This window comes from Mytilus californianus, unplaced genomic scaffold (genome assembly GCF_021869535.1).
Source record: "Mytilus californianus isolate M0D057914Y unplaced genomic scaffold, xbMytCali1.0.p SCAF_7, whole genome shotgun sequence".
Taxonomy (NCBI): domain Eukaryota; kingdom Metazoa; phylum Mollusca; class Bivalvia; order Mytilida; family Mytilidae; genus Mytilus; species Mytilus californianus.
The window spans coordinates 31,604,400-31,631,138 of NW_026262723.1; the positions used below are offsets into that span (position 1 = coordinate 31,604,400).

Genomic DNA, 26,739 nt, shown 5'->3' on the forward strand with positions numbered 1-26,739 from the left:
TTAGTATTCATACATTGAGCAAGACTGACATTTGAGTTCCTTTATGTATTTGGCGTTTGCGATAATTTTGCAATGTTTACCATTTTGAAAGAAGTTATTTAAATGAAATAATAAAAATATTTGAATATGAACTAATTGCCTAAAGACGGGTTGCCTGTCTGAGTGCGATGCACATTAAAAGGAACTACAATAAGACGGTTTGTCTGTCTGAATATAAGCTCTATAGGCAAGCCTCGTGGCGTCATGATGGCTGAGTATATCTGGGTTTGCATAAATGTTTCCAAGGATTTCTGTCTATACGTTACTAAGATGTTTTGATGTGTTAAATGTTGAATCGAATATGTCTTTACTTTCTTTTTATTAAATTGTTATTTGTTTTGCTGCTTTGAGTATTATTTGAAGTGCCTTGAAATATACCCCATACACTGTATCCAGAACCATCCCCTCACAGTACATTATACTGACACTTTAAAGTTCAAAAATGTAGATCAGGTATATACATTAAAAATTTAGTAAATCATTGTATCATTTTGGGTCTATGTAAAAAGATTGCATACAAGAAAGGCAATGTACATTGTTTTGACCCTTAATTTCTTAAGTACCATCACTAATGAGTCTTACGCGCATCTTGCGTACACATTTTTATCCTGGTATCTATGACGAGTTTATTGTCACCTGACCCGATAGAACAACCAATCAAATCAACACAATGGACTTGCTCGTTTCTAACCACGAGAACAAGTAGTCCGGACTAATATAAACAAAAACATGATAAACAAGTGCTGCAAATTGAAATGCGTTAACTTTTTTTATTTAATATCGCCAAATAATGTCTCGAATATAACGAGAATTCAGCATAGTACGTAAACAGTTAATTGTAATTCAGTAACATATGACGATTATTTATCCTCTCTAACCTGAAAAAAAAAGACAAAGTGCAAATAAAGACATATGATAGTAAACGTGAATGTTTATAGTTTAAACTATGTAACTGTGCTAAATCTAGTTAGGGTTACAAGTCTCTCGGTCAATGTTCATCATAACTGCGACAGGTTTTGGGTGTACTCATAATCCCAATACAGTTTTCATGCTCTCAAACGTTAGTATAGTTAGGATTATCCAAACTTGTTCAATAGTGTACCGAATTATGGTTATTCTAGAAACAAGTTTATGATTTTGTATTATTATAAAATTATAATAGTTAAAATCTCAAATTTTATGATTCAACCGCCAAAGAGAGAAATACTGTATTTTTAGATACTAAGGAACACAATATACAATTTATACAACACGATGTTATGGTTTCGCAGATGTTGTGCATCTTGCAAACAAAACTAAAAACCAGACGTATATTTTGACAGTTCTGTATACAAGACTGAGAACATAATATTAATGTAAGCTACTGGACTATAGAAGTAAAAATATCATTGAACAACCCATCAGTAGTTGTAATTGATCAATATATAGTAGTTGATAGCCGAATATTGTGTTAAAAAATCATGATAGACAACCTACTGAATCAAAAGCATTAGATAAAAGTTTAGCTTACATCTTTTACATTCACAATGTCTGCGTTTACAATCACCACGGGCACAACCCGATCGTCTGCAACAGTCATTACAATTCCTGTCTGCTCTCACAGACTTGTTGTAATGCCTCGACATACAGCCTTTAACAATTCGTCTACATTGATTTCTGGTCATCATTACTGACTGTGCATTTACGGATATCATTCCTAAAGTATACAAGTATAATCCATTAGAAATGATTGCTAGAGATGAGTCTACCCCCTCTATTTTATCTCACTCGCCAAAGAGGCGTTTATCTTCGCCATCATGGAGTGAAAAGGGAATATACATCTTAAAGACTACCAATCCAAAGTGATGTTATAGACAGGTCTGGAATCCAAATGTTGGATGTCAAAATAATTGGATGAATTATGTTCATATAATAACACCATGTTTCAAAACGGTTCTGTAAATATGCTCTGTGGACAATACGCATGTGTATAGTGCTTTAAAGTGATGTTTTATTTCTTATAAAACGCAACATCAAAGACTCTCTCAATGCTCTCCATAACCAATTTAGAAGGACATCACGTGATCACGTGCCTTTGATGACGTGACAATCCACATTAAATAGGCTTAATATTTCTGTCTACTAACAATACACATGGACAACAGGGGCCATTTCAACAAAGCTGTCATAGGACGTGTTAAGTCCTAATTCAGGTTAACGGAACTCTCCTAAGATAAAATATGTCTTTAATTTTATCCTTAAGTTGGGATAGCTTGATGGGTGTCTTAAGATAGTCTTAGGGTAGCCCTAAAACTTAGGATGGCATACGGTAAAACGAAAAAAAAACGAGAATAAAGTTTATGTAGGTTTCTATGAGTTCAGCCGAGAGAGTTTTCGACAAATTCATTGCACGATTATAACCTCTAATAAATTGTCTACATCTAATTTCTTATTTTGAATTATTTTTGTAAATTATTTTATTATCAGCAGTTATATACTTATTTATTGTATTGGTATTCTTGTAATAGGTAATTTGTGTTACAATTGTAGTAACGTGCGACCTCCTTTTTTACAAATACAAACATGATTAACCCCGCTACATTCTGTATGTGCCTGTCCCAAGTCAGGAGCTTGTAGTTCAGTGGTTGTCGTTGGTTCATGTCTGTCATATTTGTTTTGTTTTTCGTAAATTGTTTTGTTAAAAAATAGGCAGTTTATAGTTTTCTCAATTGAATAGTTTCATATTTTTCATGTCGGGACCATACGGTATGGGTTTTTCTCATTATTGAAGGCCGTACGGTTGCCTATTATTGCTTACATCCACTTAATTTGAACTTTGATGGATAGATGTCTCATTGGCAATCATACCACATCTCCTTATTTGTATATTTAGAATATCAAACATTTATCAAATGTATATATATCAAATCATTGTCCAATGTTTTACCCTCTAATCTACGTCCAATGTTTCGTCGTGTATTAGCAAAACGACGTCCGATCTATCGGAGTCTCCTCTCGTCGATGTCTTATATCATTTAATCATTTATTTTTAGATCTTTGTTTATATTGTCTGTATCGTTTTGTATTTGTGTAAAACTGCATAACACAACTAATTCTTATCTTATATCTTTATCAAATTACAGTAAATGACAGTAAGACAAACACCGACATCATATTACATGTACATGAATATTAATATTTTGGTGAAAAAATTTCATCCTCTGGGGCAAGATTTTCGTGTTCCTTTCATATTCATAAAAAAAATGACATGTGAATATACGGCAATGAGACAACAACCCAACGACAAAGATACTCAGAAAGGCAGAGGGCAATATACAGTCTCAAACAATAGACAGAATAAGTACAGTCAATTGTTGAAAAATATTATTACAAGGACTCTGCAAGATTTTAAAATCTTCCATTTTTCAAAAACTTTTTTAATTTTAAGTTCAACCAACCATTAAATAAAGTTGTGGTATTATTGTAGCAGTCCGTAAAAAGGACGTCGATTAGAGAAGCCAAAAATTAGGCGTCGATTTGAGAACAACAAAATAGAAGTCGATTATAGGAGCATACACTTGGCAATCGATTTGGAATCTTTTTTATTATTACTCCAGATTTGGACGTCATTTTGGAGAACAGGCGTCTATTAGAGACAAGACGTCGATCTGAGTGCATAGAAATCAATCTAACAATGTAAGAGCAGATCTGATTCTTTTTCATCTAACTTCTATGGCAACGCCGCCTAGCATTGTGCTACCGACTTATCCCATCCTCCAACTAAAGCTAAAAGAGATCAGCTTTCGTCTCAGAAGATGTCCGTGAACATCTCGTTGGTTTATTAAACATGGTCAACTAATCACAATACACGAAGTAATTTTTTAAAGTAAAGGAATGACTAATCTTTTAATATATATTCAAACATAAGCATCAATTTCTTAAGAGTCCTTTTTTTTACATCCTAAGACATGTTTCACCAAAGTCTTAAGATTATCCTTAATCAAGTCCTATGATGTATCTTTGGACATATTTTAGGATACTTACAGAACTATATATAGCAAGTAAACCTACCAACAAGACACACAAACAGCAGGATTATTGCAAGTACACTCTTCATTGTTCTAATTCTGTAAATATAGTCCATATTACGCAGGTGATTTATATTTTATTACTTTCCTTTTCTGTGTGCTTTTAGTTTGATATGAATTAACTGAATAATACATTATAATTATTAAAATCAGGACGTAGGGTACTTTAATCTGAAGCAAGTTGAGTGAAAAAAAGTAACGATGTCCTAATCTACTGTGAAAAAATAAAATGATAAATATATTTCTTTTCATTCCCTTAGAATATCTTCTATATTTCAGCCCCCGCAAAATATCTTCCATCTTAAACTAGTTACCCCCCAAAATAGATTAGCCATCTGGGCATGTAATATTTTCTGTTTGATTCATAACAACACAAAACGAAAACATAGATGTTTTCATATAAATTAAAAATAATCCATCTTAATAGATACAAAGTTTGATGTCAAGTTTAGTATTACGTTTAAGAAAAAAAGTTGGACAACTCTATTATACTATCATATACTTAGTACTTACCTCTATAAGTCTCCTATAAGCCAGTTAAACGTGCCTGTTCGTCATGCCTCTGTCTTTATATACATGTTCTAGTTCTATGGTCAAAATGTTACATTTAATATAACCACAGATGCTTGTAATCCTTGGGCATTACAAACGTCTACTGGACAGATACACGACAAGACTATTTTGTGCATCAATCAAATAGTAAAAATGACCTATGTTTTGCAATTCAAATTCATTTTTCCTCTAAACCGTGTCTATTTTCATTTGCTTTCCGTCAAGCCTAATTTTTCAAATTTACCAGCCAGACAGGAAGCAAAACACATTAAAAAAATAACATATCCATAAGGCACCGACCATTCATTTCTAATTCATTTGGGGTGGGGTGGGTGGCATATTACTACTAAATCCTATGCATTTCCGAACATTTTGTGCCAATTTCATATAGTTATAACAAGTTTTATTTTCTCGGGAAGAAAACGGGACTTTGAGTGATTTAAGGTAGATGGGGTGTCTTAATGTTCGACGATAGATTTGTCTTTAACTTCTGTAAAAGACTTCTGGGTCAATGTACTTTAAAATTACAATATGAAAACTAGGGGTCATGAACCTTGTTTTTTCGTTAAAATACATTGAAATTAACGAAAACACAGTTATCTAAATCTTAATACACTCAACGGGGCTTAATTTTTTATAGTTTAATCTGGAAATTTCAAATATTATATGTTTTTGTTGTATATTGAAGGAAACTTGGTTAAATATTTTCAAACCAAAAAAGTATTTTTGTAACATGCTCAAAAGGGATGCTCAGAAAAAGACACCCGATCTACCCTTAAATGTTCTTACTCATTTGAATAATTAAAGGTAGAATAAATGTACAAAAAAAATATTGCGGTTGTAGTTTAAAATATTTACCATTCAATGGTAATATAGCCGCGAAAAGTTTATTCAGTGTAATGTAAATCAGGCCGTTAGTTTTCTTGTTTAAATTGTTTTACATTGGTCATTTTAGGGCCTTTTATAGCTTTCAATGCGGTGTCGGTTTTTTTTATTTTTAGGACGTAAGGTGACTTATAGTTGTTAACTTCTACGTCATTTGGTCTCTGGTGGAAAGTTATGGACAATTATACCACATCTTCTTATTTTATACAAATTTGCCTAAAAATTTAGAAAATGTACTCAGCGTTTGCCTTTAAAATGATCTTGAAACTTGAAATTTTTATTTTCCCAAAGACCACTACTGGAAAGTCTCAAAGGTCCCAACTGGACTTTGTGAATACAAACAAATGAAATACACAAAACAAAACATAACAGTAACTTCTCAGTAAATCAGGTTAGGACTCTTCATCTTTTGGAAAATTTGCTGCATTTTTTATGAATGTGTGCCATTTCATGTATGAAATGTATATAGAAAAAATAGTTTTTAAACATTAGATAAGTATCCCTTATTTGAAGGATAGTTACTCATTTGGGAAACTATTTCCCATTTGGTGAGTTGTCCCCAACCGGATAAATGTGTTTTGACGACACAGTATAGACTATATGCTGACGTTTGGTCTTTCTGACCTTTTAAAAGAAACACATATCTCCCGATGATGCCGATGTGGTCATTTCCTCACTGATAGGAGATTTTTCTTGTATCTACGGACAAGTAATTATAGTATACTGCACATTGATAGTAAACATACAGATTTTGGTGCCAACGATAACAATTTTGTACAAAAAGACAACACGTACGAAACATACAAAATAAATTACAATCGATGATTTTGAATAACATTTATATCCGTCAACCGAGTCCATGAGATTCTTATCACGTATAAAGCCAGTAAAAAATTTAATTGAGGTTGGTACACACGTAAGAAAAAAAATAGTTTTACACAGAAGTTGAACTGTATTGTTCACATCACATAAAAATCAATAACAGATAACAGTAAAATGAAAATGGCTAATAACAGTTAAGAGCAAAGGTATTCGATTTGTTTAACGTTTTAATCATCTTTACAAGTACATTGATTTATGATCATTTATGTTTAATAACAAAATCTCATAGAAATTGATCCAATGTTCACCCATTTAGGTGCGAATCATATCTCTGGCCTTACATTGATACTGTGCTATGAACGCTATATTTCGGGTTTTTTCGGAAATGTGTTTATTTCAGGGAAACTTCCATCAGTTTCATAGAGATTGATCCAATATCCACCTATTTAGTCGCGAATCATATCTCTGGTCTAACTTCATAGAAATTGATCCAATATTCACCCATTTAGGTGCGAATCATATCTCTGGCCTTACATTGATACTGTGCTATGTTCGCAATGTTTCGGTTTTTTTCGGAATTGTATTTATTCCAGGACACACCCTTTGTGGTCATGACAAAACAAGCATCCAATAGAAATGGTGAAACAGAATCATATTTAAGTATTTGACATAATACAAAGTCACATTCATAACACAATGAACAAATACCAGAGATAAATCTTAGAAACACTCCGAAAAAAAGTAAATGAAGTAATTTACAAAATGAAAGAAGAAAACTGTATTGATGAAATATCTTTCAAATACATTAAAAATGAACAATATTATGTAAAATCACCTTTTGCATACGTCCTCTTTAAAAATTCACAAACTGGACAGTGAAATTTTACCAAACATTGAAAACGAAAACAATCAAATAACAACTATAATTATTATACTTTATGTCAAAATGCCAGATTTTGATTGGTTAATACGAGGGAGACAATTTACTCTATTCTATGGTAAATACTCTATTACCCTTCACGGAGACGCTTGATCAAGTGTGCGCTTTATTAAATACGACTCTATCCTATGGCAAATACTCTATTACCCTTCACGGAGACGCTTGATCGAGTGTGCGCTTTATTAATTACGGATGGTTGTTATGTACAAGACGTAATAGTTTATTACTTTGAATTTTAAAATAATTAATTTAATCGACAGTAATAACAGAACATTCAGTATAATAAATTAAATAACACATATCTGAGAGGGTGACAGAGCAGATTGTTACCCTCGAAAAGACATTGTCAACCTTGGCTTCGCCTCAGTTGACAATGTTTTCTCGGGGTAACAATCTGCTCTATCACCATCTCAGCTATGTGTTATTTATATAATGTCCCGGGTAGACCAATAATATCACAGTGTAATGGACCACTTGAAAGAATAGGAAGATATTAAGATTATTTCTTACTTCGCTTAGAAAAAACACAAAAAACGCTAGATAAACATGAAGAAATTGAATATCCTATAAAAATACCTACCAATAAATTTCTGGTTGAAATAACGAAACTCTCATTCTTTCCAATAATGAACTTACCTTTCAAGGAAATTCTTATCGACAAATTATAGGAGCATCAATGGGAACAACAGCTTCCCCTGAAATATGTGACATTGCTATTTACAATCACATAAACTCAATCTTTGAAAACTCTCTAATTTCTGAAAAACATTGGTGGCCTTCGGCTGTTTGGTCGGGTTGTTGTCTCTTTGACATATTCCCCATTTCCATTCTCAATTTTATTTTCATAAAAGAATGAGATGACGGACAACTGGTTGTAAAAGCAAAATTGTCTGAAATTGTTTTCCCGTTTGAAAATATAAATAAACTACACGACCTGCTAAAATTCACTTATGAATGCAATAATCATTTCATAAAATTTCTAGACCTTGAAATCTTCAAAGGCGAACGCTTCAAAAATACTGGTGTTTTAAACCTGAAATGCTTTACAAAGAATACCATACAATTCCAATATCTTCATCAAAACTCAAACCATCCCATTTGAAACTTTAAATCATTAAAGGCGAAGGTATTCGTATACTTAGAAACACCAACACTGAAAGTGAATTTCAAACTAGAAAAAAAATCTTTTTTGAAAAACTATTAATTAGAGGATATAAACTAAAATTGGTAAAACAAATTCTATCAAAAATAAAATTCCAAGACAGACAAGATAAATTAAAGAAAAAGAACAAATTTGAAAATAGATGTAATGTATCATTCATTACAATTATCATCCTCATGCAGAAAAATTTCAAAAAGTATTCAGGAAATACTGGCATCTTATTAAAACAGATTCTACAATAGGTGCCAAATTCCATAAAAACTTATCAATAGGATTCAAAAGAAATAGAAACATTGGTGAATTAGTGAAACCAGCTATAAAATAATTTGTATAAACCTCACAGTTCCTACTAAATATTTAACTGTGCAGAACTAATAAATGACCATCATGTAAACAACTGATATTCTTATGACAAAACTTCCTTACCATGAAACACTTAATTCAACATTTATTGAAAAAGGTTGAAATAGTTTGAAAAACAAAAAATCAAAATCAAAATTACTAAAAAAATAAAATTAACAAATTATAACACACAATGAAAAAACTATTTAAAAACTAAAAAAATAAAACTGTAATACAAAATTAAAATATTAAGGTGGTACCCAACACCTTGACTAATATTAATTTGGCTCGTTTAATTTTCATAAGATTTTGACAAAATGTTTACTTTGATCCTTAAAGTTTGACAAAAATATAAAAATTTCAAAAAATTTGAACCAACCACTTTATCAGAAAAATTTCGTTGGTTATATAGCAGTTTGACAAACACTAATTTTGATCATTGAGAAGCTTAATATTTCCTTAACAATACAACGTAATTAAAACGTTTAGCTGATTTTTACAGAGTTATCTCCCTGTAGTGTTAGGTACCACCTTAAAACATTAATAAAAAATAGATAATGGAAAACAAAAACAAAAGGGGTGGTCTCTGATGAAGGTTTCCCTAGAATAAACACAATTCCGATAAAAACCCCGGAAACATTGCGTACATACATGTAGCACCGTATCAATGTAAGGCCAGAGATATGATTCGCACCTGAATGGGTGGATATTGGATCAATTTCTATGATATTACCAGTGGCAAGACCCCAATGTTCAATGATCTTCAATTTCTACAGAAGATTGGCTGTCAAAATGCTAACATTCCAATTTGCAATAACAGTTCACAGCAAATACATTCTCACAATAACAGATAGCAAAGAATTAACTGCTCTAAAACAGCATAACAGTCTTAAGAGGGAACTGCTTAAATAAAGGGCATACGATACAGTTACAGGGGAGGTAATGACGTTGCTGACGTAAAATGTTATTTTCGCGACGCCAAACTGCGACATATCGGGAAAAGATTCATTTTTTGAGTGATTTTAATCGTTAACTTGAAAATGTGAAAACGAGTACATGGACCCCTCTTTTTCAAAATGACATTTGACTTGATACTGTATGAAAATTATTTGTTCCAGTTTTTATGAAAAAATTACCGATGATTTTTTTTTAAATAAGATAAATATGCAGCAAAAAATTACCTTTTTTTCTAAAATAATGAAAATTAAATAAAAATTGATTATTTATAAAAAAAATGTTCCGCAAATAAAGAGCATTCTTCAGTAAAGAAGATATTCCTAATCTTTTTTTCAAAAATCCGCATGTGTTTATCTTTTGAAACAAAAAAGTTAGGTATGTCTGTCCAAAGGATAGAAATGTCTAAGAAACCGAAATTTTAAGTAAATGTCTAAAATTTCGACCCCATTTATCTCTAAATTTAGCACACGAAGGTATATTTTTTTTATAACATATTTAAATAGACTAAGTGAAAAATAGCTTGTATGCAAATTTTCGTAAAAAAATCACCGTGGGATCAAAACTGTATCGTATGCCCTTAAACAAGAATATGTAATTTGAATCGTCCTTGATATATGACAAATTTGAATTATGATTTATAATATTCCATGAGGCTTTACGTTGATTGGTGGCTTGTCATTGCCCAGAGAAACACAAATTATGAGTAAAGTTGACTGTCATGTGTGCCTCTTTCATGTGCTTTACAGTCTGGTGAATATTTAAATATTTAATAATTAAAATTAGCGAGATGTAACAGCTTCAAAACAAAATAAATATATTCTTATACCAGCTGGAAAATAACAATAGTATTACACCAATGGGAAAAACAACAGTTAGTATAATTAAAACCCAATTGTTCAGAGAACAATTGAAGGTCTTTCCACCCGAAATTTTTTTTTTTAAATAAGAAAGATATTTTGTTACTTCCGGTTTGAAAAATGTCACTTCCAGTATTATTTGATAGTTTACCTGACACTGATTCCAAAAATATATGGTTCTATATACTTGTACATTACACAATACAAAACAGAGCTACTTCCGGTTTTCACAAGGTCACTTCCGGTTGGCTTTTCCAAGGTTATATGGCTTGCAACCTAATGCATAAAGTCCCATGGCTTTATCATGTATACATATGAAGTAAAAGCAAAGGTCAAAATCTTGACCGTCAAATTTACCAATGACCTTGAGCTCAATTTGAAGGTCATAAATCAAGGACATAAAATTAAAAGACACTAGGTCTTTATTATATATGGTGAATGAGTTATATCACCATACGTGTAATTTTAAATCTAAGAGAGGAGAAAACTCCAATTTAATGTTAGCGTACCTTTTCAACCAAAATGTATGTGTTACGACATGTCGCAACTAACAATTTAGTAAAAATATGCTGTCGATATCTTATACGGTTTTTGAAAAGAAGTGAAATTAAGCCAAAATCTAAATTTAGAATATGACCTTGACCACTGACCTTGACCTCATTTTCTTTTTTTTTTGGACCAAGGACCTCAAATCAAAAGACCTTAGGTCTCTATTACTTATGGTTTACCAGTTAAAAATGCATATCACTTATATCAAATGCATAAGGGGGATTACTCTCATATGGAGTCTCCGGATAGCTTCGATCAAAATTAAACGTAACATCCTGAGGATATAATGAGCATTTTGGAAAAATAAATTTTCCCGGACTTTTTTTTCGGAGCAGCTCTTTGAGTTCGTCTAAGCTAAATAAAATGTTTTGCTGAGTTCCAAAAATCTCAGGGAAAAGATTATTTCCCTTAGGTAAAAGATCGACAAAAAGTAGCCTCCACTGCATTTTTGTTAAAACTTCCGGGCACGGAAATCAAAGTTTAAAACAAAATGGCCTCGAGTTAGCTGCCTTGTTGTTTTTAAGTATGAATAACAACATAAAGGGTTTTAAAGTCATATGAAACCTCAAATGAAAAATAAGTAAATATGTTTTACATATTTGAATGGCTAAGTTTTACTATAAAACAAGTGAGCTTTCTTGTAAATGAAAATCATTTTTTAATATTAAAATTTCATAAATGTACTGCAGCGCTATTGAATTATTGTCTTACCGTACTCTAATTCGCCGATATGTTCCCTACGGTAGAGTTTTGTCTATTTTTCTTATATCCATTACAAATGTATTTTGTAACTGTGTAAATCTTAAGACCTTTATCATTAGTAACAATTGTATCTGCTGTACCAAATGCCGGATAATGGGGTGTGATTATACTGACTAGGAAGCTAGTACGGCAGTCAGAGGCGGAATTAGGGAGCGGTGCCATGCCCCATTATTGAGCTACATTTATGGTTAACACATAGATGTTTTACAAGTCCTACTCTTCAAGTTGCCTTGGTGCACCCTTCATTCAAACCATTTTTTTTTCAAAAATCTTGATCCGCAACTAGCAGTGATAAGTGAACATTTCCACGGAAGAAAACAAAGTCTCAGATAAGGAACTTCTCGAAGTTTTCATGACATCTCCCAACATAGTTTAAGAATTCCTCATTGATTGATCCTCTTTCTAAGCTTCATCCGTCAATTTGCTACCTTAAAATTTAAATGAGTGAATACATCAATTTTCTATTCAGAACTGATAATATTGCTGTCTCCCATTCACTTTCTCTCCCTTAGAGAAAGCGACCAACAACGAAGGGAAGCACAAACCTTAAACCATCTCAAAATTAGATAATAACGATTGACTGATTAATTGATTAATTGATTGTGTATTGGCTAATCGTGGACGTCAGATTTTATTGATAAGGAAGATGGAGCGCTCGGAGAGAACCTCCGAACTTCGGCAGGAAAACAGACAATCCGAGTCAATTGATATTGGAGTCGAACGCACCTGCCACTGGCGGCATTCGAACTCACAACCGCAGTGTTGTTAGACTAATGATACAGTAGATGAACTACTTAGAGTATAAATGGTAAAAAATACCATAACGAACAATTAAGAGTTATACACCAGAGAGTATTATACTAATCATTTTAGAGCATTTTCTACAATCAAATGTAGTTATTATTGAAATAAGGCCGACGTTGTGTTATTTTTGTTCTAGTGTGTCCTTTTAATTTTTTGGTAGGTCTTTGATCGTCGGAGGTAAAAACAAACATATTTAGAGGGAATATTTGAACTGTATAGTCAAATCGTTACTTGGTTCAACATGAAAAGGCTGGTGTGTAGTTATATGCCTAGAACGAACTGATTTGACGTTTAAAAAGGGATGTCAAACTGTATGAACTTAGGCACTGACCATTCATCGTGGCCGTGTGTGCGTGGGTGGAGGTTGAAAACTTATTGATTTCTTTTTCGTGGATTTTCGAATCAAACGAGGACAAGGTACGATTCGGAGCTTATTTGGCCCTTTAATTTGACCGTTTTAGATCTGTATACAGTATCAGTGACCACTGTCGATAGTAAACTAGCAATTGAAAGTAACCAATAAATGGTATTTCTATTATATTTATGTTAATCTAACACAAAAAAAAACCCCAAAAACACGAAAATAATTAAAATATATTGAGAAAAAAATATAACGGATTTTAAAAAAGGGTGAGAGCAAAACAAAAAGTGTCTTGTCCCCAAGTACCTGTGTTTGTATTTACATACCCCAGTTTGGGTATTTGAGAAAGTAAGAGTTTCAAGTTTCAAGTTTCAAGTTTACTTTATCAGCAAACGTTGAGTAAATTGTCAAATTAGACATTTTACTGATTAACTACATGTCTTTGCATGGCTGTTTTACGATTGAATGGCAAATATTTAAACTAAAACCCCAATGTTTTATCTTTGTTAAAAGTACATAAAGATTCAACATTTAATGCTTTACTTTAAGGCCCGTTTTTGTCCAAAGAAAATTAAGCTCTTGAGAACTATATCAAATTGCACAAAATGTTTTGAAATGCATAGGATCAATAAATGTAAATAAATCACACGAGATTTTTTTTGTTATCACGTCACAGTTGCATCCTCATGTGTGGCTATTTCATGAAAACGAGGAAAACGAGAAAAACTGCAGAATTGATTCTTTGAGGAAATTTAAAACTGTAATTCAATTTTGAGCCAGTTTGGTCCCAACTCTTATACCATCTTTATTATTTCAATAAACAAACATCCCCCCCCCCCAAAAAAAAAAAAAAAAATAAAATGAATGGTCGGTGCCATATGGGTATGTTTTGATTTTATTAAGTGTGTTTTTCTTGCTGGATTGCTGGTAGATTATGAAAATTAGGCTTGAAAATGAAAAGAGACACGGCTTACAGGAAAATAATGAATTTGAATCGGAAAACACGGGTCATTTTTACTATTTGAATGATGCACAAAATAGTCTTGTCTTCTAACTGTCCAGTAGTCGTTTGTAATGCCCAAGGATTACTGACATCTGTGGTTATATTAAATGTACTGTCCAGTAGACGTGTGTGATGCCCAAGGATTACAGACATCCGTGGTTTTATTAAATGTAACATGTTGTCAATATGACTTAGAACGTGTATATAAAGACAGGGGAATGACGAACAGGCATGTTTAACTGGTTTATAGGAGACTTATAGAGGCAAGTACTAAGTATATGATATTATAACATATATTTATAATAGTTGTACAACTTTTTTTCTTAAACGTAATACTAAACTAGCTCAAATAGTTATGTCGTCTTGAACATATTGAAAGACTATTTTGATTTTTTTCTGTGACGCCTTTCAAGAAGTCATAATTATTTGGACTAATTTTAAACTTGACTTGAATAATTAAAAGCTGTATTTATTCAAGTGTTTTGTTTTCAAATTTATAGAAATACATCCACGTTTTCGTTTTGTGTTGTTATGAAATAAACAGAAAATACTACAGGCCTATACAGGGATGGTGATTTATTTTATTGGGAACTATTTTAAGATAGAAGATCTTTTTGGATAGCAAGAGATATATACAAGATTTTTTGAGGTAATAAAAGTAAAGACATTTTTTTCCTAATTTAGATTAGGACATCGTTGCTATTTTCAATCAACTTGCTTCAGATTAATGTACCCTATGCCCTGATTAAAATGATTATATTGAATTATTTAGTTAATTTATACCAACCTAAAACATACAGAAAAACAAACTTATAAGATAAAATCACCTGCATAGTATGGACTATACCTACAAAATATTATATTTTACAGAATAAGAAAAATGAAGAGTGTACTTGCTATAGTTCTGCTGTTCGTGTGTCTTGTTGGTAAGTTTACTTATTTACTTGGCTCCATATAGTAAATCTTATTTGACATTGCTGTTACAACTATTGATTTTTGTGGACCTAGCGATTAATGTCGCTTCCTATATTGGTCGAAATCTGCAGAAAGCAGTTCTGGCTTTGCTGAATCTTACCATTATATCTTTGCTAATTCCATTGTCCTGGCTGATATGTGTACCAAGATATGTGTACCAAGATATGAGTACCAAGATATGTGTACAAAAATAGGTGTACCAAGATATGTGAAATCTTCCACTTCTTTAATAATTTCTTCTTTAAGTGGTATGGGTGGTTTAGCATAATAGAGATATGTTAAACACCTTAAGTTTGCAACAAGCTTCAGTTGCTATTCAGAGGCGGATCCAGCCATTTTTAAAAGGGGGGTTCCCAACCCAGGATAAAGGGAGGAGGGTTCCAGCTAGATGTCCCCATTCAAATGCATTGATCGTCCAAAAAAGGGGGGTTCCAACCCCCGGACCCCCCCCCCCCCCCCCCCCCCCTGTATCAGCCACTGTGTTGTTGTACTAGTTATAATTAATATACTAGTATTCCTGTGTCCTTTTTGACGGCGATGTATAAATCAAGCCTATTAATAACTTATCTAAATGGTTTATTTTGTCTCAATAAACAATTTTTCTTGGAATTCTGATTTGTGATGCGTCCAATTGTTTATCAATATACAATAAAAGACGCCTGTGTCATTGTTTAGATTTTACCAAACATTTGAAAGTCAGTTACGTCAGCACTCCTGGTAAATACCTATTACTTTTGTGGCATGATTTAGGTTCAACCGATTATATTGGTTATTCATCTCTAGTTATAACTAAAGGTTCAGGCAGCTTGTTTGGATACTCTGTTTTTGTTTTCTTTAAGCAAGCTTTGCAGAAATGTTTCTTACATCTCTGACATTCCGTAAGTTGTGCATCTGACTCCCCAAATACTTTATCACTTTTAGCACATGTCGTATTCTTCTTCTTGACTTGTTTTTTAAGCTAGTCTCGAGCACGTGGTACTGTTTTTCCTGGAACCCATCTTTTTTTTTCTTTTCTTTATGAGAAATTCTTTTTTGTTGCTACTTATTACTCATAACTTGGAATAATGCTTCCTTATACCGAACTATTGATATTTTTATGAGGGTCTGGATGGGGGTCCTTCATTTCTGTATTCTTTAAATTTTTTATGCCATTTTTCTCTATTCTTTATACTTTTTGCCTATTATTCTCTTTTCTTTGTATGTAAGAACCTCTTTATTCTCTATTCTGAAAACCCATCTTTTTGTTTCTTACAGGACAAGGCTTCCCTATCCTTTAGATATTCACTGCAAATCTTCTCTATTCTTACGACATAGACATCCTGTAGATGTAGACCCCTCCCTAGCAAGCACCACTAATTTAGTATACTTAATAGAAAAACAAAGGTAAGACAAAAGTAAGACAAAATTAAGTACATGCACAGCAAACAAACACACAAAAAACTGAGGAATAGCAGTTTTATTTTTTTTTCTTCCTCTAAAAGTCACAGTGAGGCCTTCAATACGGACAAAAAACTCTCTACTCACTGCAAGTTTAAGACTGACACTAGCACCGGTTTAAGCGGAAATCTTTGAAAAATAATTTGGGCAGACTTTGTTAGATGTAACACTACCAAATCGGGCCCGGTCAAATAGAACAAACTGGAAAGTATTACATTTTTAAACCAAATAGTTCCTACGCATATTGTTTATTTAAGGTATGGTATCCGTAAATGGACAGTCTGTGATGATGACCAACGATCAATGTAAACGTGTCGTAAAAGGTTGCATGTCCAACAATTACAAAAAGGCTGTGCAAGCGGACAAGAATTGTAATGACTGTTGCAGACGATCGGGTTGTGCCCGTGGTGATTGTAAGCGCAGGCATTGTGATTGCAAAAGTTGTAAGTTAAACTTTATCTAGATATTTTTTCTTGCGAAGTGTTGTTTGTAAATTTCAACGCTTTTAATTTATTATGTTGTCTATCATGATTGTCTTCTAATGCAATTTTAAAGAAAAAAGTTAAAATAAGCTTTTGCCTTTATTAATAAACATGAATAAGTGAATGTGTGGTATATGTCGAGCCAGCAATCCAACGACAAGGAAAACTAGTTAAAAGACATATATTTTTCTTCTTATTATTTTCACCTTACAAGTAGTATTAGATTACAACTTCTGATGGGTTGTTCACAGATTTTTCAACAACAATTATGTTAGGGTCGGAATGCCCTTTATTGCTAAGCGTCATAAGTTCGTTTTTTGCTACCGTTAGCGTCAAATGAGCCTTAATTTTTTATCGTCATTCGTCAATTTAGGAATTTTTTGTCAGATGTTCGGACTCCTTGGGTTTTTCCTACGATACAGGGCAAAATATTTTGCCCCATTTCACCCCTTTTCTTTTCATAAAAGACTTTAATAGCTCGTAAAAGGTCATTTACCAAAATGTAAGCAGATTTTAGAGTCTTTTCTTACGATTTGAGACCCAAATAATGCCAATGCTAAATATTGTAAAAGTCCGAGTCGGTCTTTTCCCGCCATTTAAAAAAAATCAAATATCTCGAAAAGGAGTTCCAAAACCTATCAATAATATTTAGCTTATTTAGCATCTTAACTAATGCTCTTCTAATTTATAGTATCAAATTTAAATTCCAGATGTTTTTTTTTAATTTCACCTGACTACATCCTTAACACATATTTTGCCGTCATTCGTCATGTAGGGTACCCCATTCCTACCCTCAGTTATTGCTAATGGTCCGCTGGCTTCCATTATTATACTGTTTTAACACAAACATGACCGTTATATTTACAAAAGTATGTCATATATACCTACAATATAAAAAATAATGAGATGGGTATGATTGCCAATGAGACAACTATCATCCAAGTTCAAATGTCGTAGATAAAAGCAAGTTTAAGTCACTATACGGCCTTCAACTACAACGTATTTATAAACTACAGCTACTGATGGGTTGTTTAACAATATTTTTTTTATTGCTATAGTCCATTTATTTACATTGATATTCTTATATATTATAAAAACAACGGATATGGGATATCCATCCATAACACAAAATCAGTACATGCTCAGCAAAAACATACAAAAAGCAAAGGAACAGCGCTTTTATTGCTGTTCTTCATTACAGTGAGGCTTTCATAAATATTGTGTTATCTAATAATACAGTATACATGTATCTCTTTTTAGCGGTTCAATCATAATCTTTTTGTTTTTGCGACACTTGACCCAATTAGGAAGTTGTCTAAGTGACTATTTTTTCCGGAATGGACTATGTAAAGGTGTATATATGGTACGCTATTGAACAAAAGTTCGGATCAGTGGTGGATCCAGAAATTTATAAGTGGGGCCCACTGACTGCCTAAGAGGAGGCCCGCTCCAGTCATGCTTCAGTGATTCCCTATATAATCAACCAGTTTTTCCCCACAAAAGGGGGCCCGGGCCCCCTGCCCCCCTAAATCGGCGTCTGCGTATATTCCTAAATATACTACCGTTTGGGAGCATAAAACAAACAAAGCCTGTTATGGTGAACTTTGACTAATTGACTTGTTATCTTCACTACATGTAGTTTAAGCACAATTACATACTAGTTTAAACTAAGCATTCAAATTTACTATCATGTGTATTTATTTGCACTTTGTCTTTTTTCAGGTGGTAGAGGATAAAAAGTCGTCATCTGTTTGAGATTCACAGCTTACTGTTAACGTACTATGCTTAATTACCGTTATCATTATTCGAGACATTCACTTGCATTATTCAATAAAATAAACTAACGAATATCAATTTACGGTACTTTTTAATGTTGATATTAGTTAAAGTTACTTGTTCTCATGCTGAGAAATGAGTAAGTTAATTGTGTTGAGTGGATTGGTGGAGAGGTGTCGTCTATCGGGTCAAGTGATAATTGTCAAAAGAGACTGAGTGTAATCAAATGGTTGTCGTTTGTTGCTGTATATCATATTGGTTTTTCGTTCATTATTTTGTACATAAATCAGACCGTTAGTTTTATGTTCTAATTGATAACTTCAAGCGAACATAAATTATTTACAAAATAAACCCAACACCTTTGTATGGGATCAGCTCGCCTGACAGTGTGCAGCAAAGCTTTGATTTTATTAAAGACAAATGCAAAATACTAAATGTTCATCTATTACTGTCTGCCTAGGCCGCTGCAGGTAACAAACACAAAAACCAATCTACAAAAATAAAAACAATTTTCATTATGTACGCAAAGACATATTATGAATCAAATTGAAGATTCTGTTCTTACACACATTATTAGAAATACCACAAGAAAAATACATTAAGTCAGGTGGGAGGGTGGGAAACTTTACTGAATTCACACAACCGCCAAAAATATAGCACGAAATATTTGAATTGACCTTATTCAAATATTATGGTCAGTTCTAACTCGACCAATGAAAAACATTTAACCTATTATATACTTTCAACACGTGTATAGTTATAAACAAATACACGTGGTAATGTTTACATACCGGTGAACATAACTTCAATAAATATATTTCTCGTTTGAATTGTTTTACATTTGTCATTTCGGGGCCTTTTATAGCTGACTATTATGGGTTTTACTCATTGTTGAAGGTTGTACGGTGACCTATAGTTGTTAATTTTTGTGTCATTTGGTCTCTTGTGGAGAGTTGTCTCATTGACATTCATACCACATCCTCTTATTTTTATATTATAAAACAATGAACATTGTCAAAATATCAGAAATTAACAAGTTCGTTTTCTTTTGTGCGATCGATCTTTTTCATAGACCAAATATGATACAATGGTTTTTCAACTGTCTAATGTATGTACCTGATCTACAACTACTAATATTAGACATTTTCGAAAAGTCATCTACACAGACACTTATACCGACACCGATACCTACACTGACTAAGAAAATAGAGGGACCGTATCAAAATGTCGAAATATACTGAATAAATAACCCCGTAAAACTTAATCGGACTCAGCAGAGGTAAAAACATAAAAAATCATTATTCTGTACTTGTTTTTATATATTTTTTTTCAGGATCTGAGCATTAAACACCAAGTGCTTTCGTTAGTTTTGGAATTCCTTTAGTGATGAATTTGTGATATTCCAACTAATTGTCGAATCATACTGATTGGCCCTTTTAAAGCAGTAATTTGCATTGTATTGTAGCTTTTAGGGGGAAAATAACAAAAATGGGGAAAAATCTTATCAAAAGCGAAAATCGGGTACAACTTGTTACGTTCAAGTGTGTATGGTTTGACTGTTTTGTCCAGAAAACGTATAAAGCAAAACTGTGTTACATCATCTCGCTTCAGATCCCTTATTTGTATATATTTGGGATACATTTTGATATGATAACATTACAAATTCACAGCACCAAAACATGAAATATAAAGGTCATGTGAAATACCTTTTTTTGTGCCAAAATAATTGAGTAGGTGTATTTGAATAACAAAAGAAAATCTTCCTGCTACTTCAAATGTTTAAACTGAATATGTATTTCTTACTTGTATTCTATCTACTTTCGTTCACTAATTGTTCAGTGAAATAGTTAGACATATTAATTATCTTATTCATGAAATGTATACAAAAAAAGGTTGGACACATGCACCGTTCACTATCATAGTGATACCCCTGAATTTTTACTAAAAGCCCTTAACCTTAAGAGTGAATCTTTAAAATGCATTTTTTTTCTAAAGGTTATCACAGGCATATATACAACATTTAGATTTGCTGATTTTTTTGATTTTTTTTTGTAATTATTCAAATAATCATTATTTAACTGACACTTTTTCCAAAATTATTTACATGAAAATAACAAACTACAAAAAACTTATTGTGTGTGTATAACCATCGAGGTGAATCTTTTTTTATGATTATAAAAAATTGTGTTCCCTTTATTTTTGCAGGTTTCTTATGCATACACGAGATATACCCATGAATAGAAATATGTGTATTGCTACAAATCTATAATATAGTTTTTTCTTCAAGATTATCAGCTTTTTTCATACGAATTGAAGATGAGGAAATATGAATTAAAAGATTTTGATAAAGCGGACCTTGGAACAGTATATCTAACGATAAAATCGACTATAATTAGGTAGTGTCAAGTCCCGTCAATACATATACGGAAGGAGTTCCATATGTCACCCCCACGGAATAAACTGTAACACATTATTGTGTTCTTTTAGTATGGCGGGGTGCCATATGGAACTCTTACCGTCGAAAGTCCACGTTTTATTGGTTTAAACATTGGTAAAAAACGTAAGCCTCAAATACTGAAAGGAAATTTGATTGGCTGATCTAGAAAACATATTTCAACCAGGTGTTCTCGTTGAAGTCCGCGTTACATAATCCAATGAATGTCATTAGTCGGGACATTTGTAAGACTTTCAATCCAGGTGCTTTCCTTGAAGTCCGCGTTTAGTCAACTTTGAGAATTGAACAAACACCTTTTCAAACCGAGTTATGGTGGCTGGGGGGTCTTAATTGAAATCCATAGACTGTTTTAATAATTTGTCAAAATGAAGTTTTTATCATGCTTTTTTCTCGCTACGGGTTGTGCAAAATTGTCAGATTTTGTATAGATTATGCATGGAAAATTCAATTTTGTGTGATAAAAAGAAAACTACACCATAGAATTTTAAGATAAAATGTGGGAAGATAGCTCTTATAACATGCTTTCAGATAAGAAAAAGAAAAAATAGGGTCGACGGACTTGTTTTCTTGCTACATATTAAAATAGGTAAATTCACAACACTTTCTATCATAAAGTTACTTTATCTGAGTTATCTCTCCTACTATCTCAGTAATCTCCCCTTATTTGTCATAGTTGAAAAAAAATGAATCAAACAAAAATATTGTTTTTTTTTTTAGAAAATACAGCCGTAAATATGATAAAACACATACTTTTCTATATTAACATTAAAAGTCTTACACATGAATTACATACTACTCTCAAAATTTGCACATTTCATTGAAGATCTAGACCAATTGTTATCTGCTACTTCAAAATCCAAGATGGAGGAAGACACCCGAGCCACCTTAATAAAATAAAATTAGTTCAACGTTTAAAAAGGATATTTCTTCCTCCAACACAGCACAATTATTCCTCTTCGTGTCTATCTATGTGTTTTCACTCGATAAAACTGAAATATTCGAGAAATTTCAAATAGAAACAATTATCCGTTTAAATCTAACATGACGTTCTTCAAAGGCGTACACACCCGTGGTAAAATATTAATATCATTATAGGTCAGCTGATCGGCAAAGTTTTGATTTGCTTGGGATGTTCCAATCATACTCCAACGTCGTATGCTTTTTATAAATGAGTTACCCGAGGTCAGAATGTGTAAATGATGACGTAAAAGTATAAGCATTCTACGGGAAAATGCACGAATATGAAACTGAAGTTGCCATAAAACATGCAAGAAAAACATTTAACTTGATGTAAACTTTTCTTAGTATGAGATTGTAAATCTTTAGGCATTTCACTAATGCCTTTTTCCTTCCCTTTTCTGTTACGTTTATTGTCAATTAAGTAACTGCTGCAAATATTTCCCTTCACCAAGAGCGCTTCGAGAACAATTGTTCTCTTTGTTTTATTATAATAGAATTTAAACCTAGGGGCTTGATTGTATATTGATTTTACCACGGATTGGTCCTTAATGCCGTTTTGTATTATCTCGCTAACGCTCCGGTTAAAATATCTAGCATTAAGTGCCTACATGTGGTGAAATCAATATAAATTCAAACCACAATGTATTAATAAACCCCATGTACCAAAGTTGCGTAGAGTATAATGTTTTTGACCCGTTCGTCTGTCAGTCATCAAAACTCTTCTAAAAGCACACAACAGATATTCATAAAACTTGGCAGATCATTAGAACATTTGTTTGTAGATGTGCATATCGACAGGCAATTATGATTCAATTTATTTTCCAGTAGATATGCCCTTTAAACTTAGAATTTCTGCCTAATTTTACTACTGAAACAGTTTATCATTGCAAAAGCTTGTCATCGCCACTCCTCTAAAACCAAAGACACGAATTTCATTAAATTTTGTGGATAATTAGGACATACTATGTAGATTTGCATATCCACAGAAAGTTATGGTTCAATATTTTTTTATGAGTAATGCCTTTTGAACGTAGAAATTTTACCTTAATATATTACTCCTACAGTTTGTCATCGCCACTCCTCTGAAACAACACAACTTTGTAGATATATGTGAATATCAACAAGAAATTATGATTCAGTTTTTTCTTGGAGTTATGCCCTTTGAATTTTACCTATAAATATATGTTACTGCAACAGTTTTTCAGCGAACTACTCTGAAAACCACACAATAGAATTGTATGAAACCTAGTAGTTTATGTGGACATAACATGTAGATGTGAATATCCACAACAAATTTTTATCATAACCTAGACTTTTGTAAGAGGTTATGAACTTATGAATCTGGTGAGATTTTTTTTGTAATCGATAATATTATATGGGGGCGTGGGGTATGTACCAAGCACGGCTTAAAACCGATACTACCTGGACAATTCAAATCTGCTTTTAAAAAATGGGGTTTGGAGATACTGAGAAATTGTATTATTTGACGCGGTTAACTAGACACCGTTCATAGAGAATAGAACAATTTAATTTTAAAATGAAAAACAAACACACGTAAAAAACAACGCAAACAGATAAAATAGACTATTGGTTGAAAGGGCCCCTTTAATCAACAGCGATAATAAGTGAAATAACAAATATAAGTCCCTAAGCAAATGGCAAAATCAAAAGCTCAAACACACCAAACAAATGGATAACAACTGTCATATTCCTGACTTGGTACAGGCAATTTCTTATTTAGAAAATGGTGGATTAAACCTGGTTTTATAGCTAGCTTAACTTCTCACTTGTATGACAGTCGCATAAAATTCCATTATATTGACAACGATGTGTGAACAAAACAAAGACATAATAGGTTTAAAAGGTCAAAAATAGGGGTACAGCAGTCAACATTGTGTTATAATCTTAATAACTATAAAAACAAACAAATATGTCAACAAAGAAAAACAAAAAGGCATATAGACAAAACACATTAGCAATACGAAAGACAAGAATACAAAAATTTACCATAGCACAATAACACAATGACGGGATGTACAAGTACCGAGCCACGTCAAATGGACACCACCAAAAATAGACTAAACGGTAAAAGTAATAATTTACAAAGACAAATAAAAGAATACTATAACACGTTATTAAGATGATAAACAACGTCAGTACCTAGAATGTATACTTAAAGACCATCGTATTTTATTTGTGAAGTTGATCCGGAATCTTCCGATGAACTTTTTTAGAAAAAGGACGAGACATTCTTTGACATACCCCTGGTTCATCAACTTTCTGCTCAGACACTGGCGTCGTTTTACAAAGTCTGAGTAGCAGCTGCAAGCTCTTGAATACCGAATGAGTTGGGAAATGTATATCCCATATGCAGGTGAAGTTGGTATATTGCTACTAAGGTGAGGGAAATTGATAATTTCATAATTAAAATCATCTCGTTTGTCATGGATTCTGGTACTGAGATGACCGCTTGTGTCAAATTCGAGGTATAAGTCTAAAAATGAGGCAGATGAAGTTGCGTAAACAAGGCGCCTAAAAAGGATTGGAATTAGTGCTTTTTAGTAAGTGCCCTTTTTTGTTCTACCGCGTGGTAAATACTAAAAGAAAAAAAGTCATCCAATACAATAATCAAAACAAATCAGTCGGTTATAAGTATATATGATAGCGTTATTCATAAAGAACAAGAATCTTTTATTAAGACCATGATTTGTTTAAGTAACTACTCACAAATAAGAGAACATATAAGGGATCCTCAGTCTAGTAGGCTTCCTTCTATCAATTAAACACCAGAAACCATTACAACAAATGTCTTAGGGGTCCTTACACTACAAACCAGTAAAAGTCTGAAATGGCCTATATCTGTACTCGACTGTACTGATTTTTACTCGACCAGTCTGAATTGGTCTGAAACTTACTTGATAATACTCGACTGTAGTCTGAACCATACTTAACAGTCTGAACTTGTACTCGACCAGTACTTAACCGTTTTATACGCGTCTGAACCATGCTCGACGTAGTCTGAACCATACTCGACCTAGTCTGAACCATACTCGGCCAAGTCTTAACCAACCTAGACCTATTTTTTGTATCTATCTATTGTATTTCATCAATTTAGGAACTGTTTTTAACAACAGCTATTTCCCCTGGCTAGAAATTTGAACAACAATTTGAAATTAAAAATGTATTCAATATACATGATATAGCATTGAAACCAAAATTTCACAATAAACATAATATAACTTCATCACCATATTCATCAACACTTATATACATACATATATAACCTTTAAAATAAAAATAAAACAAGCTGATCAAATAATCTCAAAACTGAATTGTGACTAATATTTTCAATGTTATTCAAAATTTTTTGAATGTTTCCAATATATTTTATGGTTACTGGGCAATTTTGACCATTAACTAAAGCCTCGTATAGATTTATGGTGTCAGTTGAGTTTAGTTAATAATGCAGTGAGTATTTTTTTATTAAAATATATATAAAATAGCATATAAAGCAACTTAATAAATTTTAAAAATGACACCTTTGTTTTGTTTAACCAAGAATTTAATATAATCATGATAATCGAACTTCCATAGTAATCCGGTGATAAACTTTTAAAAAAGGAAATGTGTTCCAAAGTTACAGTAAAAATTTATTTCAATTAAATTTAAATAATTTTTGTCAAAATTAAAGACATGGTATACAAGAAGCACTTTAATAAGGTTTAATTACCTCAGTACATGTGTGTTTTACAGGTAAAAAGAAAGCCCTATTTTTCTTAAACTCGTGTATTACTTACCTAGTGAATTCAAAAGGCCTTGCGATTTAAGTTTCACAGGATGTTGCAATTTTGAATGAATGTTATTTAGAATTTAATACTCTCTGACCAGGTGTGATCTTTTTCATGAGTTTGCCCCAAGCAGGGGGTATTACTTTATACTTCACCACTAATCAGAAGAACAATTTAATTAATTTTTATCCCTTTTTGATATATATTGTATATAATATATCCCAAATTATAATAATAGATATATTTCTAAAATAAGGTTAAACAATTTCAGTGATTTTGTTGGCTGTTGTTACCTCATTAAAAAGATAATTATACAACTATTGTACATTTTTTTTATGTAACCATGAAACCTATGTATTTTTTATTTAGGAATTTTGGAAAATTAATTTAAAAAAAAACACATGCCAAACAAGAAGCACCTTAATAAGGTTTAATTACCCTCAGTATAGGTGTGGTTTTTAGGTAAAAGAAAATCGTTTTTTAACAAAACTCTAAAACTTTAAAATTAATATAATTAAATTATTATATAAGATAATTTGATTTAACTATCTCTATTCGATAAATCTGAGAATAATGTAAGAATGTAAAAATCTGTTTTTATAATATATCTTTATTTTATTGTGGCTGTTGTCATGTCAGTTAAAATGAAATTTATTTTAACAGTTAAAATTTAGAAAAAGCAGAGGTTATATGGTCAAGTATGGTTCAGACTGGTCGAGTATTGTTCAGACCTTTGGTCGAGTATGGTTTAGACTGAAAAAAAT

The 26,739-nt window shown here is 32.3% G+C and overlaps 2 long non-coding RNA genes across 4 annotated transcripts; one reads left to right on the forward strand and one right to left on the reverse strand.

Moving 5' to 3' along the window:
- Positions 1–789: 789 nt before the first annotated feature.
- On the reverse strand, positions 790–4,656 carry LOC127707940 (uncharacterized). 2 transcript variants are annotated; one of them, XR_007985101.1, is made up of 4 exons: positions 4,620–4,656; positions 4,090–4,145; positions 1,550–1,735; positions 790–917 (listed from the first exon to the last, which is right to left on the reverse strand). It is a non-coding gene; the product is annotated as an uncharacterized LOC127707940 (long non-coding RNA). The 2 variants fall into 2 exon arrangements; XR_007985102.1 differs by having other exon boundaries at positions 4,063–4,145; positions 4,620–4,637.
- Positions 4,657–14,923: 10,267 nt separating this feature from the next.
- LOC127709179 (uncharacterized) lies at positions 14,924–18,850 on the forward strand. 2 transcript variants are annotated; one of them, XR_007985537.1, is made up of 4 exons: positions 14,955–15,028; positions 16,332–16,460; positions 16,772–16,957; positions 18,719–18,850. It is a non-coding gene; the product is annotated as an uncharacterized LOC127709179 (long non-coding RNA). The 2 variants fall into 2 exon arrangements; XR_007985536.1 differs by lacking the exon at positions 16,332–16,460 and having other exon boundaries at positions 14,924–15,028.
- Positions 18,851–26,739: the final 7,889 nt, after the last annotated feature.